The following is a 21,641-nucleotide window of genomic DNA, read 5'->3' as shown; positions in this document are numbered from 1 at the left end:
AAGGCAGACAGAAGAGCATTAGAGAGAAGGCAGCAACATTGGTGCTCTCATAACAGTGCCCTGTGGTTCCTACAAAGCATTTTATCCCAAGAATGCTGAGTGCTTTGCAAGATCCTAATTAATTAAGCCTCAGAACAGTACCATGCAAGACAGAAATACCAGTCCTAAAATTCATCTGTCTGGGGTGGCCCACAGTGGTGTGACCCAATGGGCAGGGCAAAAAAGGAAAAATTGTCCTAAGCTCCACGCTGGGGGACTCAGAGTAAATGTTGAGCTGGGATTTCCCTAGGACACCCCCAGTTCTACAGGGACATTTGGTGGGATAGTCAACCGTCACCAGGGTAGGAGGCTGCATCTCAGCCACAGTCCTCTCCGGACTTTGATTTTCTCCGGTCTTTCTCTATTAGTAGTTGGAATGATCATGTTTTTTGGCCTTGGTCCTGGAAGAACTTGGCATGACACATACCTAGAGAACAGGCCTCCTCTGTCCAAGGGCTCTAACGTTGCATGTGTGAGTTGCTTTGAGCCCTGTGACCAGCGTTGGAAGCTCCCTGTGCTTCTAACAAAGGGGTTTTGACTCGAGCGATACCAAACTTCACAGGCCACCCATGTGATCCGCCTACAGTCCTTCTGCCAGCACTGCCCCGTGGCCAGCCCTGACCCACAGGACCTGCTGAAATCAGTCCTTTGCAGAATTGTACCCTGGCTACTAGCAGGGCCCTTCCCTTGCACTTGTGGATCTCATTTGCACACTGGAACAGCATGTAGGTGCCACCCTCTATTAATAAAGGGCTATACCAGCCCCTGTTCGCTCAGCTCCCCCATTGCTGTGGACCGACCTTACTTCTAGATGCCTCAACAGCAATTTAGCAGCTTGAGAGCACAACAAAAGCCCATGTCTCTCTTTGTGGGTGTTCTGGTTTGTTTCCAGCATTGGCTTTCCACCTCCCAGAAGCAGGACCCAGGTCATTTTAGCCTTGTCTGTGCTGGAGAGGCATGGCATGGCAACTTCTGCACAGGAACTCCACTTTTCTGGTGTGAAAAGTATCACTGCTATGTTGCCATGCAGTTCAGCCCAGGAAAACCTCCTGCTACTTAAGATGCTGGCACAGAAAGGGAACGGAGGGAGGGAGATGAAGAATTAAATCACTGGGGAAAATCCCAGGTGTAGAAAAGGCTCCATCTGAATGATCTTCGCTGCCAGCCTGTTTAGGTGTGGAGGATCTGGCTTGGGCTCTGGGAGACTGTGACAAAGGGATCAGCTGCTCCTCGAGTGGCTAACACTTCATTGAGGCCCGCTGCATAGCTTGGGTGCCTGGACTTTCCAAAAGAGCAGGTTGGGAATGGACTTCTTTTCTCCATCAACTGTGGAAGTCCCTCTCCCTGCTCGTGGCTACCCTGCGATGGAACCCTGTGGTTTCCAGGCCTTTTAGGGCACCCAGTCCACACTTCTGACTCAAGACTGGGAGGTTCCCTGCAGAAAGCCTCGGTTTTGCAGCTCTGTTCGCTGTTCTTACACCTGCATTCTCTCTGCTGTGATGCTTTGTCCTTCACAGGGCCTGTCCTGTGTTGTAGAGCTCCTTCTCTCACCTGGATTAATGGGATGACTCTTGAGTCCTTGAACCTGTGCAAGGAGAGAGGGACCATCAGCTAAAGCCAAGAGCAGCAGCAAAGACCTCTGCTTTATGCTGAAGAACTGTCACCAGCAGCAAAGGGGACTGGGGTGATGGCTTGTACGAAAGTCCCTGCAAGGTGCCTGCTGGAGTTTGGTTAGTGGAGACAGGGTGAAAATTTTCCTCCTCAGGTTGCAGGAGGCTTTCCAGGTGTTGGGGTCATGGTCACAGGCACCAATGGACTGGCATAGCCAGGCTGATGTGGCTCCAGGGTCCCCAAACCTGGCTAGAGCGCCGCTCACTACCTTGCTCAGCAAGCCAAGGCCTGCAGTGCATTTGAGTAGATTTTGGAACCTGTGGACTGCCCTTCCAGGGGGATTAATGCAGATTTGTGTTTGCTGGGAGCTCTGGAGGCATCTCCTAATGGGGTTCTGACACTAAAACATCATCACAAAGAAAGCAAACTATGGCCTCTCTGTTGTGGGACATGTGTAAGCCCTTGGGCCTGTCCAGAGGCCTGTTTGTGATGTCCTGGAGCCCCAAACCCAAGCCCAGCTTTGGTTAAGCCTTTTGGTTGGGGTTTATCAGGTTGACCAGGCCTGCACTGCCATGGGGAAGCTTGGAGAGGGCTGCAGGGCTGGGTAGGTCAGGTCTCAGCTGCTCCATGCCTCTTGTGAGCTCCCTGCCCTGTCAGGTGTGCTGACAGCTGCAGTGGTGCAGGTGTCTTAGCATGGATGAGGCTGAACAACTTTTGCAAGAGGTGCTGGGGCCACTGGCATCACTCAGCTCAATGCACAGCCTTGCAGCTGCCACTGGTAGCACTGCTGTGTTGTACTGGGCTCCCCTGCCAGATGCTCAGGCCTTCGCATCTGCTGCTTGAGCCCTGTGGCTCCACAGCCAGGCTGGCTCTGGTGTTTGAACTTCTGAAGAAGGAGTTTAGATCTGCAGTCCTCACAGCATCATGCAGCCCCAGAACCCCTCCCTGCCCCTGGCTGCCTGAGAAACCTTTTGCCACTGTCGGGACAGGTGTGTGTTGGCAGAGGGCCGGGGGCCCCGGGGGAGGTGGTGGGGCGTGGTGGGGGGTGGTGGGGTGGTGGTGGTGAGGGTGGGAAGGGGGAAAGCTTATTCTGCATTGCGATGCACTGGCACCCTCTAATGACACGGTTATGTATATTCAGTGGATGCATGAGTCCCTAGCTGCAGTCCTTTCTACTGTGCTGGCACTGACTAGTGAGCTGCTCACAGGTATTCTGGAGGCTTCAGTGGGGCAGGGTGATAAGCTGGCTTCCCCCTTCTTCTGCCCTGCTGTGCTCTGAAGCCTCAGCTCCCTGTGCTGCAGTTTTTCAGGGTATAAACAGGGACCATGTGAGGCAACAGGGGGGTTTGTGTTTGTGCAATGCTGCTGCCAGGTGTGCTGTGAGCAAGGAGTCTGTTCTCTTTCAGCCCCAGGAGCAAAGCCAGCTGTGGTTGCCCCTGCACCACTGGAACAGGAGAGCTGGTGAGCCTCCCGCCAGGTTGTGTAACCCCAAGTTTTGGCCATGCTGCCCAAGCTAGCTCAGGAAGCCCCTTTGCTCCGACTTGTCCTGCCCCAGAGACACCAGGAGAGCTTGCCAGCTTGGTTCCCACAGGCTCCAATCTCTCCTTCCCAGCCAACTTTGGGACAAAGCCAGAGTGTGTGGCTGAAATGGGATGGCGCAACTTCATCCCAAACCATGCTGAACCTAATGAGAAACTGAATTGCACAATAACCACAGTATTTTTCTGCTTGGTAACATTGTGCTTTGGCCAATGGTCTGGGTGGCCAGCACAGGCTTCAGAAACACACAGCAGGGCACTGTGTCCTGCACATCAGATTAGGGGAAGGCTGGGCTCCTCTGCCAGCTGCTCCAGCCCTGCTGAGCCCCTAAAGCACAGCTATGAAAGCCCTGTGGGGTTAACCTCACAGTAGCAGAGTCTGGCCTTGCTCAGCAAGATTGGTTCTCTCATGCTCATCAAGGTGCCAAAACCAAAGACAGAACCTGCCACAATGGCAGGCAGCAGCTCTTTTGGGACAGGGTGGACAAATACAGCCAGCTCTCCCCTGGATGTTGCGTTAGGCTGACAAAAGGCTTTGGTGTCCTGGATGTGTGTTTGGACACTTGGACATCTGGACATGATGTTTGGTCTTGTCTTAGTGCTGTCCTGCCAGTCTCATGGCCAAAGTCAGCATCCTTCTACCTCCCTCCACTGGGAGAGAGGGAGAGGAGCTGGGGAATGGTTCTGGCAAACCCAGGATTGTGCATCCCTGTACAAACAGGCCAACAAGACTCGAACAGTGAATTGACAGCACGAGCAGGGCCAGGGCCAAGTGCTCCAAGGGATGCCTTTACCTCCTGTGTCTGAGACAGGCAGCAGAGTGCAGGGGAGCAAGCTCCAGTGCATGTCTCAGTGCATCCCTCCAACAGCTCCTGTGCAGGCTGACCAGCTCTATTGTCCTCCCAGGAAACGTCCCCAGAAACCTCTCCCTGCAGGCATGGGTGGTTGTAGTTGGGGAAGACTGTGGGGACTCTATAAAAAACAGGACTATAGAGATAGGATGAGATAGGAATGGAATGGGTATGAGTATGGGTTTAGATTGCATTTTTAGATTGCATATTAGGAAAAATTTATTCACAGAAAGGGTGGTCAGGCTGCTCAGGGAGGTGGAGGAATCATCATCCCTGGAGGTATTTAAAAATGCGTAGATGTGGTGCTTGGGGACATGATGTAGTGATGGACTTGGCAGTGCTGGGCTAACGGTTGCACTTGGTGATCTCAAAGGTCTTTTCCAACCTAAATGAGTCTGTGATTCTATATAGATGGGGAGTAGGATAAAGATAAGGGGAAAGGGAAGGGGCTGGGATAGAGGTGAGGAGGGGAAGGAGTAGGATAGGAGGGGAAAGAATGGGGCTAAGATAGAAATGTGGAGAGGAAGGGGATGGGAAAGAGTCAGCTCTTGTTCAGAGAAGCACATGTTCAGACGGCAGCTCACACTGGTTCAGCCACATTGGACTCAAGCAGCCTTGGAAAGCACGAATGCCTTTCACTTCTGTTGTTATCCCAAGGGGCTGTGCTGCTCAGCCAGCCAAATGTACCAGCAGGTTTTTATTTCACATTTATTTTCCTAATGGCTTGGGTGGCCTGAAAACTTGAGCAGTGAATTGTGACTGCTCAAGATTGGGTCAAAATGCACACAATGGATGCACACTGCAGTGTGGCACCAGGGATGAGTCACTGAAATTGCAACTAGGAAAGAAAATAACAGTGGGTTTACAAGATTCTTTCCAGGAGCATTGCATCTCTCCTGAATCTCAATGATGTTCTAGACTGGTTTGTGAGACATTACCTCATGTCAAAAAATAGGTAGAAATGGAAGAAGCAGTAGCTGATATTAAAGAATGTAACAATTAAGGGACGAAGAAAAAACCCTATTGATTTGTACAGTGACAGCATAGGTGCTTTGGAAGGGACATATGGGGGTGAGCAGAGGAAACCATAGCAAAACCCAGAGATGCGGGACACTGGTGTTGTGCCCTGACATGGAGTCCAAGGTGATGCAGGTAACCTGGGCAGAAATGGCACACAGGGAAAGAGTCCCCAGGTGTAATGGGAGTCCCCTGAGTATTCTCTCCTCAGCTGTCCAACTCTCAGCATCTTGCTGGAGAGAACCAGTGCAGAGCACAACAACCAAGGAATATGCATCACCCGTGGATTGCAGCGTGGCAGAGAGTCTTGGAAAGAGAAAGTCAATCTTGTGACTGTCTTCCAGTAGCTTTATTTTATCTTTCTGGAAAGGCACATACTGCTTTGCAATGAGCAGGGGTGTAAAGTACTGAGCAAAGAACTTCTGTTGTGAATGGGCACATATATAATCTTTATGGCCTTGCAGTAGCATGAGGTTTCAGCAAGTCCTGGTGAGGAGGCTGAATGCAGCTCTCCAGTTCACATGATGCCAGAGAGACTTCTGACCCCTGCGGCTTCTGTCACCTCTTTAGCAAGCTGCCCCAGACCTGGGAGGAAAGGACAGCAGGTCCCAGGGGGCTTGGCAGAGCTCAGGCACGGAGAGTCCTGTTGCATTCATTGGGCTTGGCTTCACTCGGAGATCAGCAACTGCATAAGAGGCTCTGTGAAACCTGGGGCTCTGGGGATTCAAATCATCACCTCCACCCCAGCAAAGAGACACAGCTGTGCCACCCACACCAGGACCAGGGCAGAGGAAAGATAGTCTTCACCTGTCCCCCAGGCAGGCAGCAGATGTCAGCCAGCTCTTGCCTGTGGGCTCTAAACATTCCTCAAGTTCATCTTCCTGACTTTACATGCTTTTATTTTAATTAAACACAGAGATGTTCCAAGGTGGAGACCAGACAGCTGCTGCTGCCATTGGGAAGCAGAGCCCTGCCTGCTTGCTGTGATCATTCTCCTGCACTGCCTCCATCCCCAAAGCATCAGGACACAATACTAGGAGGGAACCATCAGCACAAGTGCCATCTTTCCTGCACCCTGATGCTTCTGGACAGCCATCAGGCAAGCCAACTTGTCCGGCCTCTGAGGACAGACTGTCCAGCTCACACTGTCCCCGGGAAATCCTGGCAGGAGGCTTCTGCCGGCATTTCTTCCCTCTAGTTTTCCTTCCTTTTCTGGGGACTTGCCTTTCCCAGAGCAGCATGTCTGGCAGCCACCATGCCCATACCACTGACAGCAACCAAAGCAGCATGTCCCTGGGTTGTGCTTAGTGCCAGTGACACCATGTGATGGGATATCTGCTAGCTACTGGCTCTTTTCAGTCCAAGATCCAATTAGTCCTTTCTGACCCAGGACTCCCAGATATTCTACACCTGAGCTGATGTTGGAGCATGGTTTGTATCTCCATCATTAAGACCATAGGAAGAAGCAGATGCTAATTAGTTCCCTCTGTCACCAGAGACACTGGTCTGGTGGTGGTATCTAGCAGCAGCTCTAACCCCAGCGGGGAAAGTCCATCAGTACTAGTTAATATGTAGTGTAACTATTGCCATATACTTTGTTCCATCCCTTGGGAAGGTCATGTCCCCAGAGACACCAGGGACAAAAACTCCCTGGCTTCTGGCAGATGGTGACAGTCTCCTGCCCCTTAATGCTCGCTGCTGCCTGGTCAGACTGTCCCCAGCCTGCTCCCTGTCTGACTACAGTCAAGCCCCCCATGGGCAGCCGCAGGTGTCCTGCAGTCCCAGTAACACTGAGGACCTGGAGCTCTGGGTCATGATGGAAACAACAATGTCGATTAGCCTGAGGAGACTAAGCCTGGCTCATGGCTGTCCCTGATGCGTCTGCTGGTGGGTGAGCCTGGTGTGGGAACTTGAGAGCCTCCAGAAGCATGGATGTCTGAGCCTTGTAAGTGTCCTTTTGAAGGAGGTTGCTGAGCTTTCATGCTTGCCAGGAATTGCAGAGTTGAAGAGAAATTATTTATGTACCTGATGCCCAATATACAGATTTTACAGCCTATAAAACAGCAGCACAACATGCGTCCTGATCTCCAGTGACATGCCTGTCTCAGAGAGACAAAACCGCAGGACAAGCTGGGAAATGGGACGTTTGTGCAGCACTTCAATATGCAGGTTTTGGTTAATTAGACTAGTCTCAGTCTGCCTAATTTTACCTTATCCCTGTCTGGAGAGCCTAGGAATGTGTTTCACAAGAATGCTTTGTAGCTTTCTTTGACTGCAGGGCAACAGCAGCTTGCTGTTTTTAGGAGCACATCCCAGTTTGTAAGGAGCTCAGCAGCGTCCACTTTTGAACACCTTCTCCTGAAGGCAGCCAGAGCCTAGCTGGGGGGGAGGCAGGCATGGCTGCAGGGTGTGATGGAGTGAGAAGCAGAGTGAAGATGCTGTCTCTTCAAAGTAACTGACACAAGGGAAGAGTCAGGCCTGGACAGCATGGGGTGAGATATCTGCAAACAGCTGCCTTTTGGCTCCAGGGGGAGAAGATGTGGAGCGTCCACAGCTGGCTAGACAAGTTTGGACTAAAAATACCCTGTCTGGCTGCTGAGGACTGATGGAGGGTGACACTGGAGTACCAGATGCCTCATTCTGAAGGTCAGGACAGGGTGAGACAGGGACTGTAGACTTCAGGATCCTGAGGAGAAGAAGTAGGATGAAAACCAAGCTCACAGTCCTGGACTTCAGGAGAGCATACTTTGGCATCTTCATAGATCTACTTGGAAGTGTCCCATGGGATGAGGCTCTGGAGGGAAGAGTGGCCCAGGAAAGCTGGTTGATACTCCAAGGATCACCACCTCCAAGAGCAGTCCATCCTGACAAACAGTATATCAGGCAAAAATGTCAGGAGCCCTGCATGGAAGAATGAGGAGCACCTGGCCAAACTCAAACATAAAAAGGAAACATACAGAAAGTGGAAAAAAAGAGGGGTAACCAAGAGGGGTAACCTGGGAGGAACACAATGGCACTTTACAAGCATGGGATGAGGTTAAGCAAGCTAAAGTCCACCTGGCATGGAATCTGGTAGGGGATGTCAAAGGTAGCACAAAATGCATCTGTAAGTGTGTAGGTGATGAAGTGAAGGCTAGGGAAAATACAGGCCTGCTGCTGAAGGAGACAGGGGACCTGGTTACACAGAGCATGGAAAGGCCGTGGTACTGAATGCTTCTTCACCTCAGCTTTTACTAGCACAACCAGCCTTCAGGAATTCCAGGGGCCAGAGACCAAGGGGACAAGCTGGACCAAGGCAGATGCACTCTTGGTGGAAGAGGATCAATCAGGTCAGGGAATAAACTGGACATACATAAGTCCATAGGCCCTGGTGGAATACACCCATGAGTGCTGAGGGAGCTGGCAAATGCCATTGCAGTACTTCTCTTGATAATCTCTGATCCATCATGGCAACCGGGAGAAGTACCCAAAGGCTGCAGGAAAGCAAATGTCACTCTTTAAGAAGGGCAAGAAGGAGGATCCAGGGAACTACAGGCTGGTCAGCCTCACCTCCATCTCTGGAATGGGACCAGCTAATGCAGGAAACCATTTCCAGGCACATGAAGAACAAGGAAATCATCAGGAGTAGCCAGCATGACTTCACCACATGGAAGGCCACACCTGGAGTACTGTGTCCAGTGCTGGTCTTCCCAGCACAAAGAGAGACATGGACATACTGGAGAGAGTCCAGTGAAGAGCCACAAAGATGGCGAAGAGGCTGGAGTGTCTCTTGTGAGGAAAGACTGAGGGAGCTGGGACTGTTCAGTCTGTGGAGAAGAAGGCTCAGGGGGATCTCATAAATGTTTATAAAGACCTAAAGGGAGGGTACAAAAAGGATGGAGCCAGCTTCTTTTCACTGGTACCTAGTGACAGGACAAGAGGCAACAGGCACAAATGGAAACAGAGGTGTCCCTCTGAACACCAGGAAATGCTTTTTCCCCGTGAGGGTGACTGAGCACTGGCATGGCTTGTTCAGGGAGGTTGTGGAGTCTCCATCTGTGGAGGTATTCAAAAGCCATCTGGACAAAGTCAGGGGCAATGGGCGCTGCATGGCCCTGGTTGAGCAGGGAGTTGGACCAGATGACCTACAGAGGCCCCTGCCAACCCTAACCAGTCTGTAGCTGTGTGATTCTGTGACTTGGCACAGATATGTCAGGGTGCGCTTTGGGTGGGCAGGACAAAGCAGGCTGGTGGTGTAGGAATTGCTGGGTGTCCATCCAAAGCTTGCAGACAGATGACCTGCAGAGGTTCCCTGCTGACCTGTGCTGACTGCACTGGAGGCAGGACAGTTGCAGAGCTGCTCACTTTTCCTTTTTTGGTGCTGAGTCAGGACACTCATGTGCATTTCTTATGTCTGACTATAAGCATTCACCATATGGGCACCGAGGTGTTATGGTGAATATGAATGACCTGTCTCCATTGCCTGGCTGACACTTGGACAGTGAACACCTGGGCTGAGCTCACCCAGGGAAGAGCAAGTTAAGTTTGCAGGACAAGCTGATTTATTGTAGGAGAAATGGGAAGTACTTAAATATCTTCTTTAGTCTATATTTAAACAGCTATACAGATACTTTGAATTTTCAAAACTGCTGTGTGCTGAGCTTCTCCTGTGAGATACAGACTGTTTGTTGAGCTGGTTGAAATACAAATTAAAGCGGTCAGCTTTGGGCAACTTTATTTCACAGTCCTGGGGCTGGTATTTAACACACATACATTTCATGTAAGCATCTCATCTGAGTGCCAGGATCAGTGTACACAGAAATGAAACATTGTTAGCCTTGCCCCTAATTTTCAAGGCTTTCGGCCGGCCCAGGCCTTCCTGCAGAATGAAAGCTCTTGGCAAAGCATAGTTTCAACCAGACATGAAGGGTCACTCCTCCTTTTTCTGTCAAGCCAACCCTTAGTAATGTGCAAACCATAGGTGACAGCTCTGCACCTTCCTAAGCAGTAGCTTGGGTGACCCCCTGCCACAGACGGTGCTGTGCTACAGGGTGGTGAGACCATTTCCTTGTAGGGGACCGATGTGAGAGAGGAGGGATGCACACAAGGGTTTGGGTCACGCGGTTTAAACATGGTCGATCACTGTGTGATGGCTGCACCTCCACTGTGCACATTTGCCTTGGAGCAGGAGGGAGCTTCTGGGATGCTGCATCCCACCGGCATGCCTCCAACATCTGCCCGGGATCTGTGGGATCCCAGTCCAGGGGGACAGTCCCCTTTAGACTCATTCTTACTTTGCAGTTCCCCATTTCTGCCCCTTTCATGGAGCAGAGCAGAAAGAGCCAGTGTCAGCGTGTCCCTTGCCAGGGGAGCTGGGTGGACAACTTTGTGGTTAAAAATTCCTGTTTCATGTTTAAGTGAATGGTCAGGATGGATCCCCCTGTGGGCATAGCACACATTTTCTGTTATATCCCCCTTCTCCACGGCAGTCCAAGCTATTGTGCAGGCATCTCTAATGCTTTTTTCTAAAGAAAAGTTAATGGCTCTGTAAGTTATTTTATAGAAATTAAATAGAACAGTGATTTGCAAAAGGAGTTCCAGGAAAAGCAGTGTGATAAAACCTGGTTTCCTGCTGTGTCTCTGAGGGCTCGTACCGCAGCTGAGCTTTCACTGCAGTCTTTCCATACTGGAGGAGCAAGTTCAGGTTTTGTTCTCCTGCCTGGCGACTTTTCCTGCAGCGTAGGGGAACTTAATTACCCTGATAGCTCATACTTTCTAATTTTTACTAAAATTGGCTGAAATACAAATGTTAGTGGGGAAAGAAGGGGGCTGTGAGAGTGCCCACTCTGAGCATTTTCAGCTGAGGTGGCTCTCTGCCATCGGCTTGTGCTGTGGAAGGTGAGCTAACACGTGGGCAGCAAACTAGGCCAAGCGCTCAGCTCCTGGGGCTGTCCTGGCCCACAGCAGGAATGAAGTCAGGGACAAGCTGATAATGCTGCAGAACCTGGCAATGGAGAGGGATGTGAAGCGCCTGTGAGTGCATGGGGGCTAGTGGAGCAGGAACTGTCCTGGCACTGGTGCAGTTATCCCAGCAAAGATCCCAGGGGCGTGCTGAGCAGAAAGGAGGGGGGAAATCCCAGCAATGACACAGGGAATTACCACCAGAGGGCACTTAAATATTGCTCTTGCTGAACAAATGGTGTTTCCTAGCAAGAGGCCAGCTCTGGATTGCCTGGCAATGCACATCCAAGCCTGACTCATTGCTGGCACAGAGAGCAAAGGAAAGCACTCAAAAGGCATTTGAGAACTCATGCATGAATGGGAATTTACTAGCAAGATGCAGAGGATTGCACTTGTCTTCCAGACATTTTCAGATCGGTCTGCCAGTGGGTCTCCACTGTGCCCAGTCTGGTGAGGTGAGCAGTGCACCTTTCAGCTTTGACCTGTGTAGCACACATGGGGCTTGGCACAGAAAGGAGATATTATTTTTTTTTTATACCTCCATCCTGCTCACTATAAATATGTCCTGTCTGTTATTCATCACAAGTGCTGAGGAGACAAGAGTCACAGCCCTGGCAAGGATCCCAGCTCAGGACCTGCTGTGATGCTTACCTGGGTGCACCTGTGCCCTGCTTTTTATTTCAGAGCTGGGCAGGGATAGAAATATTATCTGTCTTCTAGGAGAAATTGCAGGTAATGGGTAATGAAGGAGTTGGGTAGGATTTCAAACCCAATTCTGAGAGCTCCTCAGTACTCATGAGGATCTGGTGGCCAAACAAAGTCTGCAGATGTGAGGACAGCCATGTGCTGCAAGTGGAGAATCACGTTACAAGGATGAAAGATAAAAACTTCCATTCTTATTTTGAAAGCAAGCCAGAGCACCCGGTTCATCACCCCTGTTTGTCTCAGGGAGGTCCCCTGGGGCTCAGTAGGGGGATGTCATGGTATGGCCAGGGTCACAGTGCTGCTACAGGTCTTGGTGCCCTGCTTGGAGATCTGCTCTGAGCACAAAATTGCTTCGTGAGGACCCTGCGGCCAAAGCACCAAAAGCTGAAGGTGCTGCAGGTGTAGGTGATTGAGAACTGAAGGAAGTGTGGTCTCTAGAGGGAAAAAGAAGACTGCAGATAACAGAAAGCAGGTGCTGTGTTGGAAATGCTATTATTTGACATCTTCAAATATCTAGACAAGATGGGTTTGACCCTGTTGAGATAAGAGGGGCCCCAAGGCCTCACAGGAGCACCCATGCGCACTGAGAATCCCACCTGGTTAGGCCCAGAGTGCTGGGAAGGCAGAAGCAAGGCCTGTTTTGTGATGTAGCATCTCCCAGCATCTTCTTGGATAATGTCCCCAGTGATTCTCCTGCATTTCAAGTAGCCAGAAGGCTAGGGAGGACTGGCGGCCCATCCGAGGTTTTGCAGCAGGATTCCCCAAGATGGGTAATGTGAACCCTTCCAGCTATGGGAGTTGGTTCCAGGGAACGTGGGACAGCAGCCTGTGGGGAGCCACACATGCGCTGCAATATGTAGGCACTTGTCTGGATGGGACATGGGAAGAGTGGGTGACGGTGTGGGGAGACTGTCTGGGGTTCCCATTTGTGAGGTTCTCCCACCATGAACTGCCAAGGAAGTGCCCTCCTGATTCCAGCTGGAGCTATCGGCTTTGCCAGGTTCCTTCACGGTCTTAGGTTTGGCTGATTACTTGCAATTAGTACTAATGAGTGTCTCTTTTGACAGTGCCTTGTCTCTACTCCCTGTGTCCTGTCCTTGACACATCACACTGGGTGCTGGGCACCATTTTGTCCCGAGGCACCTCCACCAGTCTTGGCAGAAAAGCCAGAGGGTTATTTTGGGGGTGCAACTTGTTGTCCTGGAGGGCCTACCCACTGGGGTTTCAGCGGGGAGGGGAGGGGGGGCTGTTGCATCTCAGCTTTCCTGGAGGTGCCCTGATTTATTTTGCTCTGCAAAGCTGTCGTGCTGGGTGTGCCATCCCACTGCCCAGGTACTCTTGGCTTTTCCCCAGGGCCAGGGTACTGAGAGCAATGTTACAGGGTCTCCTTGACTGCTGCTGGCAGGACAGGACCATGGGGAGTACTGCTGGGCAGCCCTGCCATTTCCTGGCCCCTGGAGCCATCCTGACCCCTGTCATGGGGTGAATTGGTAAGGGCAGACTCGGGGAGCAGGGTGGCTGGCACTGCCCCTGCTCCTGGCTCCATGGGAAACCTCCGTGCAGGTTCTGAGGAAGTTAAACCCTGCTGGGGCTTGTTGCAAGTGGTCTCAGCAGAGGGTCTTGTTCACTAAAGCAGTCTTACTCTCTGGAAGAAAGTGAACTGTGGTGGCAACAAGAGGTATAGGATGATCTTAGGAAAGACCCCCCTACTTCCTTGTGGACAAGCCCAGGAGAAACAGAGAGGAACCCCGAACAGGGAAGGATGTGAAAAACCAACATGCAAACCATACATATTTGAGCATTTGCTCTGCAGAGTGTTTTGGAGAACGGGAATGTAAGAAACCCTCCCAGATTACCTGAACAACTCAACAGGGAAAGCTGATTCACGAAGTAATGTGCAGTTGGAAACCTTTACCCCTCATTGCAGCTGCTCCCTCCCTCTTGCCTGGATGTGTTCAGTTCACAGCCTGCCCCAGATCTGGATCTGCCATTGGATGGTGCTTGAGCAGAGGACAGGACAGGTCGATCCAGCCCTCCTGGGATGTTTCATTTCTTCAGGAATTTACCTTCAAGAGGGACAATGGTGGCTTTCCTGCCATGGGCATTCATGGCCTTGGCACCACGAGCAGCTGTCCACCCCAGCCCATACCTGCACACGGGCGTGCAGACACTGTGCAAACCTGGGTGAGCCGTGAGTGTGGCTGCTGTGCCACACAATGGCACAGGCTGGAGGCGTTGGCCACATCAGTGGTTAAAACATTACAGCAAAGTCTAACAGTGCCTCGGCTCCAGGGTCCTCCAGTATAGCTCCCAGTAAATCACAGCTTTCTCACATTTTCTTGAAAGTTCCTGCATCAGACTGCCAGGAGAAAGGGGCTGAACCCAAGACTTTGTGAATGCCAGTGCAACCACTAAAGGATGTCTACTAAACCCACAGTATTTTATAGCTGATTAATCTAAAAGGCAAAGTTTTCTCTCCTTCTCCCCAGGCTTAGAACCTGATTGCATCCAACATAAATCTTGTAAATGGATTTGTACTTTTCCCTGGGAATTATTTAAATAGATGAGCATTTTATTTAATCTCACAACCATTAAATGTTGGGGCTAGGTGGAAGATCTAGGCAGAAATAAAGTGGGGATGGGGCCATTTTGGTGGGGGAGGGAGGGCTGAAGTGATTGCACTGTATGGTGGTCTTCAAGCACTGGTGGAAAACCTGCATGCCAGCCAAAAGCTGTTGGGAAGCAAAAGGGAGGCCCTGTTCCTGCTGGGAGGTATTAGGGAGACAGGTGCAGGGATGTCATGGTAATGAAGTTTCATTTGGATATTGCTGGGTTTAGACACTACTTTGGTGGATCTCTGCACATATGTGTTGGCTTTGCACGGAAGAAGAGCTCAGGACTGCCCAGGAACTGCCAAAATCTCCAATCCTTTGTGCTTCAGCTGGATTAGAGACCTGAAAAGCTTTGATAGGTGTTTTTTCAATACTCACGATAGTGCTGTTTGGTGCCTAGTAAATAGCTGTTTAACAGTGGTCAGCTTCACTCATCCTTTAGAGATGCTGAAACTGGAGGAAAAGATTTAAAATGCAGGAAAAAGAAAAGGATTAAAGAAAAGATGAAAGAAGGCAGAGTCAGACCAGACACAAGCCCTCAGGAGAGCCAAATCCAGCTGCTCACGGTCAGGAGTGCAGCCGGGAGCAGAGGTGAGGGCAGGGAAGTCTCCAGGTTGTCAGGGCCTGAAGAGCAGGACGCACCAAGCTTCACAGGGCATCTTTTTCCCATCTTTGACATTTTTGAGCTTGAAAGCCCCAGGTCGTCTCAATTTCCTCTTACCTCCTGACCCAGGCTGAGCACCTTGCAGGTCTCCTTCTCCTCTCCAAGTTCACCTTGGGCACCCACTGGCTGAGGTTAGAAATGCTGGTTTCGCACATGATTTGCTCAGGATTAGCTACTAAAGTGAGTGGAAAACACAACTTTTACCTCATTTCAAAGCTATTTAAGCCAAATGTTCCCATGTGGACATAAGGTGAAAATCACATTGTTTTGAACAGGAAATCAGCTTTCCTAGAGTAGAAAGAAAAGCGTTTTGTAGCCAAGCTTCTTGGTTAGATGCTGGGACATGGCAGGAGGGCTGCACTCTGTGCCCCAGGAAAACTGTCTTCCTCCATCCTGGTGGAGGGACAGTCCCCTTAGGCCTGGGACAGCCCCACAGACCTCTTAGGCTATGGCAAAGAAAAGGTGCTGATCAAAGGTTTGGCTGAGCTGTGGCTGGCAAAATACAGTGTGTGGAGGTGGCAGGGCAGTGTACCCCATGGCAGAGCCTGCTGCATTTGTCCGATCCCAGTGGGTGCCCCTTCCCAGCACAGCAGCTCCCAGAGCACCCCAGATGGGGGCTGCTGAAGGAGGGGCAGCAGCATGCCTTTATTTCTGTGCTGTAAACAATTACTGTCAATATTCTGCTTGAGATCAAAGCACGCGTGCTGGACACGCAAAGGAAGCAAAGGGTTTACTCCCTTCAAAACAGCAGTGAAATATTGTAGCTAATGCTGCTTTGCCCAAATGAGCAGGTCTCTCAAGAGCTCACATATGTGAATGATCCAAGAGGTCTCTGCTGTTACATTGCTCAACAGATGGTTTACATTTTTCTGAATCACCGATTCTCATTTCATGTCAAGGATCTGTCTGAGCAGAATTACCTTAGGGTGCACAACGGAAAGGCAAAAGAGCCAACAAGCCAGTTCTGCTCTGACCGAGCTAGGGGCCCTGACCCAGCTCTGCACCACAGAGGGGCCCAGCAGGAGCATGGCCGTCACTGCACTGCCTTCCCCGTCCTCCTCTTCCTCAGGTACCACTCTCCTAAAGAGACTGAGAGCTGCCCCACAGCATCCAACTTCACCCAGTAACAGTGATTCGGGTGCCTTCATTCAGGTCCAGTGATCCTGCCTCCATGGGCTGTACTGATCTGTCTGTCACTGCCAGGGCTCAGGCTGCATCTTTTCCAACAAACTGCAAGGGAGAGCTTGGGTTACAGGTAAGCACACAGGGCCAGTCACCTGTTCTGCTCACGGTGAGCTGTGGTATGGACTGAAATGTGCTGTTTGATGCAGGTTTTTCCATTTGACAAGCGACCTTAATTGCATATGTTCTTGCAAGACTGCGCTGCTGCCAAACTTGGGCTTAGAGGTGAGCTGGGATGCTGGCCAAGGACACCTGGGCCATCACACCAAGGCATCCATGAGGAGCCTCACTGGGCACATTAGTGATTTAAGTGAAAAAAAGAACTAAAAATGTATCCTTCATCTGGCTTCCTGACCCACTGCTGAAACACTGAGTTCTCTCTTTCTGTAGGGGCTGGACAACTGCGAGACACGTAGGCCACCAGCTCTTCAGTCCGAGGTTCATTTTCTCCTCTCCAGAGGGGCCTGATTAGCGTGTGGGCTCTCCGAAGAAGCTCAGAGGTGCTGGCTATTCATGCCGTCCTGGCATCCCCCTACCCATTACAGGCAAAATTAGGGTGGAAGACCATGTTGCTTGTAGGGAATGAGTCTGCATGAAAGACAGTGGAGCTCAGCAGACCCTGCCTGCCCAACACGCTTCCAATTCAATTGCACTGGGAGCTGAGAGGTCTGAGAGAAGACCATAAGTTGGTGCTGAGAAGGTCTCAGAAGTTCTGTTCCTCTTGGCATCTCCTGCTGTGGCCAAGAGAGGTGCCAGGTTCATGCTGACACATTTGCAATAAAGTTTGATGGCCTTAAGACTGACAAAAGTCCTGTGATGGGCAGTGGTGGTTGCCAGATGTTCCCACCAGTAGACCTATGTCTAATGGCCGTCTACCCACAGACCTTTCAGGAGGATGGACTTGGTAATCCCTCCCATTCCCCAAAAAGCCACAGCTGAGCTGCTCTTCCAGCCAGGGGCTGCAAAGGCCGTGCCAGGGTTTCTTATGTCCTAGCACTGTCTGCACTTGGATAGGGACACCATGGCCCAAGGTGGCACCCAGGTGGTCCCCTGGCTCTGACATGAACAGGGCTCAAGGGTATGTGTCCTGGCTCCAACCAGGATCCTTTGCTCACTGGGAAGACTACCCAGTGCTGCTCCCATCTGTAGTTCACCTCTCCCAGGTGTGCTTTGCTATTACTCAAATGGTGGTGCTTCAGAAGCTTCTTTAGGTTCATGATTGTTTAGCCCTTGATAGAGCCACAGATTTTTAAAATCAGATCATTTCTAGCGGTGTTTCATGCCATCTCTGGCTTCAGAAAGGGTGTTGAAACACCCACCCACACCTTTCACACGACAGGGCTGACTTGCAGGGCTCTGCTCTCTATTTCAAGGTCTTGGGTGACTGTCAATCCAATATTACTTGCTCAGTCATCTTAGGAGTGTCCTTGGTGCTGTTGTCTTCAGGCCACTCTCTCTTTCTACACTTTATGCATGATTCATCTGCTGCCAGAACCCTCTCCTATGAAGGTACGTGGAGAGATGCTTAGGTCAGCTTTTCTCTCTCACTAAAGACATCAAGCTTCTTAAGTTCCCCAGTGTGTCACACATGCCATACCTTGAATGGTATTTACAGAAGGGATGCTAGCTTTTATTAAAATAATAGAAACCTCAATCATTTATTTTTTGCTGCCAGTAGGTGTGCAAGGGGGGTAACAAAATGTAATAATAATTTTCTACATAAAGCAGATTAAGCTGGTATTTAGTTTACTAATTACTAATTATTGAATATTTATTTGCTATTGCTATATCCACTGTTACTAATTCCATCTCAGAGAAGCAGAGGTTTGCTGAGAAATCATTGAGCTCCAGGCTAAAAACGAACTAAGGGAAGTCTATGACAGAAAATGCAAGTATTAGGGGCACTTAGTGCCATGGGGCATTGGAAGGGCCAGGAGAAGAGCAGAGCCAGAGCACACCGAAGCTGAGCACAGGAATTCCCTATGCCCCTACTGTTCTCCACAATGGGACTCAGCTCACCCCACACATGACATTACTTTAAGTGTGCTTAGACAAGTGTCTGGCTAAACGTGTGTGTGTCTGCAGCTCCTTTGAATTGCACCTCCACCAAACACTTCATCTGCAAGGTTTTCCATACAGAGGAGGAGTCATGATGGGGAGAGCCCTGTCCTGGGAGGTACCTGGGTGCTGAGCTCCCAGTTGATCAGGCAGGGATGCTCCTGGGTGCTGGGTCTGGTACTGGGCAGCCCTGGGCTGAGCCACTCCTACGAGGCATCACTGTGACTCAGTCCGAACACAGTATATCTCAACAAACGGAGGTGGCTCGTTTTTCCCCAGCAATCCCTGCTTCACCCTCCATTAAACTCTCAAATTCCCTGCAGTCACTAGTCAAAACAATGTGTTAATCACAAAGTCTTTGGGGACATCAGCATCTGCCATGAGCCAGAGCAAACAAAGGGTCGGGGGGGGGACACCCCAACCAGATAGAAAGTTGTTGCTGCTGCTGCTAGAGGTGATTTTTGTTGAGGAGCGACACAATCTTCTGGCTGAATGGTATTATCTTGGGATAGGCTTACTAATTGGGCAAAGTGAGAGGGAGCATGAGCATCACTAGGCTGATGGAGATAAATCTGATCTCCCTCACCAAGAAAAACTTCAAAGATCCTGTAACACCAGGAATTGCTTGCTCTCAGGGTAAAGCAGCTCCTCCTGTGCTCACAGGGAGCACAGCAGGCACTCAGGGCCTCTGACTGCCCTTGTTACCTTTGGGAGGCCATTCTGCCCCTCTGCTACTGCAGCAGAAAGTGTTGGCAGGTGCTTCTCCATGGCTGGTCCTGGAAGAGTTGCTTGAGGCGGGTTCATTTTCATGACCCAGGTGAACAGCCCCAACTGGAAATGCTTTGTGGGTGGTGGGCTGCAGTGAAGGTTAGTGTTAATCTTTACTGTAGTCTAGTAATAGTTACTGTTCATCTCACCTGGCAGGGTAGAGAGACAGCACTTCGGAGGATCTCCTGCTTTTGGGTTTAGTACAATCGAGTTTTTCTGTTCAATCCTCAAAGCATTTTCTCCTCCCTCTGGGGCAGCCCGGGTGTGATGGGTGCAGGTTACTCAAGAAGACACTTCTGGGAGGAAGGGTGAAAGGAGGCGCAGGGAAACCAAGTATTGTATGGGCAGTGGGGCTAGGCTAAGTTCTGCTGTTCAAAACCATCCTCATCCTCTTCCCCTCAGTGCTTTCTGCTCTCCCAGGGTATCCTTGTCAGGTGTCAAGGTCTTCTGAGCATCTACCAGCATCAAGCGCTTAGTGTAAGTGCTGATAGGCTTTTGCTGCACTGCAACACGAAATCAACTTCCTGCAGCAGCGTCTGCCTGACAGCTGCCCAGGAGCAGGCAGCTGCCACTGAATGCCCTGGTCAAACTCCAGAGCAGCTGGAGATGTTTGTGCACCAGTTTGTGCGGGAAGTGCAGAGCAATGGCTTGCCAGGAGTCACACTACCTTCTTCCTTGCCCAGCAGCAGAAATCACCATCCATTTTCACTATGGCTTTTGATTCCCAGGCCAACTTAAATGCTGGGTGAGTTATAAAATGAAATACAGTAGGAGACAAGACTCTCCCCCTCCTCCTGTGGGTGGCTACAACAAACGATTAGGTTGGTTTCCCATCTGAACAACTATTTGATGTAATCATCAGTATTGCTTCTCCTTTTCAAGCTCCTCTCTTTGCCCACTTTTAGCATCTCTGTATTTTAGACTTGGAGAAACAAATCTGGGGTGAAGTAATTCAGATTATGTCTCTACAGCTACCATGCTCTGCTGGGTTGAAAGGGAAGCTGTTTGTCTGGAGATGGATCGAGTTCACATCTATGCCTCCTCATTGCAATTATGCATTTCCTGAAATCAAGAGCAGTCTCTACTCCAGCACCTACATGGCCGTACTGGGGGAGCTATCCGTTGGCTTTCAAGTCACTCTTCCATGCGAGCAGTGGTGGTGACATACCTGCTCTGGTTTCCTATGTCAGAAAATGCCACCCTATGGCATTTCTTTTTTCTCAGTTAACCTACAAAGAAGGCAGCAGGTTCTCTGAAATGCCAAACAAGCCAGCGCAGAAGGAGTTGCTTTGGTTGGAAGCCATTACATGAGGCAAAGCTGCTTCGAGATGCTCTGTATCTGAGTTACTGGAGTGTTGCCCCATCAGTTACAAACAAATGCAAGCAATTACTAAAAAGCAAGTTTGTGATCATTGTTTTTGTCTAATGTTTCAGTTTGGCGTTTGCTTTAAGTATCGGAATGAAAAGAGGAGCCAGCAGAGGCAGTGGCACTGCAGCTGCAGGCACATCCCCAGAGCAGGTCGAGCCATCTACCTTGTTCTCTTCTGGTTGCATTATCAGAGCTGTGAGGCTCAGCCATGAGTTGAATCATTTCCTGAGCTATGTTTCTAATTCCTCATGCTAAAGAGAGAGCAGGGGGCATAAGGGTGGGAAATAAAGCTAATGAGGAGTATTTTCTTCCAAAATAAGGGCTTTGCATGGCTCGGCAAGGTGCAGAGCAGCTGTTCCCAACTTCTTCTGAAGCATTAACCATTGGCCAGGGCTGGTAGGTATCGCTTGGAGAAACATCTGTCCCAAATAAGTTTCCTGATGTTACTGAGATAAGCGTAGCCATTTTATCAGTGTACTCAATTTCCCTCCAAAACAGAAAGCAAATTGCTAGGAATATACTACTCAACCATGTGCTAGCTCTCATACGAGAAAAAGGTATGTATACATTCACTCTTCAGAAGAGTAAGTGACAGCGGAATTATTTCCAATGGAAGCAGTGCTGTGTGCAGTGCATTGTGATCAGCGAGCAGCTGGGGGTGAAAGGCTCAGGGAGAGCTGGGATGGCACCGCAGGGCCAGGGGATGGAAATCTTGGACCTTTCCAAACCAGCAAGGGTAGAAGAGTGGGAAGGGGGCATAGGTGGCTGAGGGAGATGCTGGCTGTGTGCATGGAGCAGGGTCTGGGCTCACTGCTCCCTAGCTGAGTCACAGCTCCTGCAAGCACCAGGCAGCCCACAGCGCTGCCAGGGTGTGAGCATGCTTGGGGAGGATGGGAATCCTGCCCCGAATATGAAGCGTGAAATCCTTGTCCCAAAAAATTTTCAAATAGTGCATAATGTAAGTGTTCAATGGGTTTTCTAACCAGGGCTGTAGCACTGAGAACATTAAATTAAACATTAGGAAGTGACTTAGCATGCTGTACAAGAAAGCCTGGGAAATGAGAAATGCAGGGATAGATTGCATTATTTATAGCTTCATTTCCCCACCCCCACCCCCCCCACCCCCCAGTTTGGAACGCCTAAGAACAAGCTATGCAGTGCTTAGAGGGGGACACAGTGTGGCCAGGCTCTGCATTTGCAACGGCTGCCTGCCATTCCTGCCTGGTCCTTTTACATGGATTTCTCCACCCAGCCTCTCACTAACTGCACTCCTGCTGCTTTCCACCT

The sequence above is a fragment of the Falco rusticolus genome, chromosome 8 (genome assembly GCF_015220075.1).
Source record: "Falco rusticolus isolate bFalRus1 chromosome 8, bFalRus1.pri, whole genome shotgun sequence".
In the NCBI taxonomy this organism is placed as follows: Eukaryota; Metazoa; Chordata; class Aves; order Falconiformes; family Falconidae; genus Falco; species Falco rusticolus.
This window is presented reverse-complemented; position numbering follows the sequence as displayed.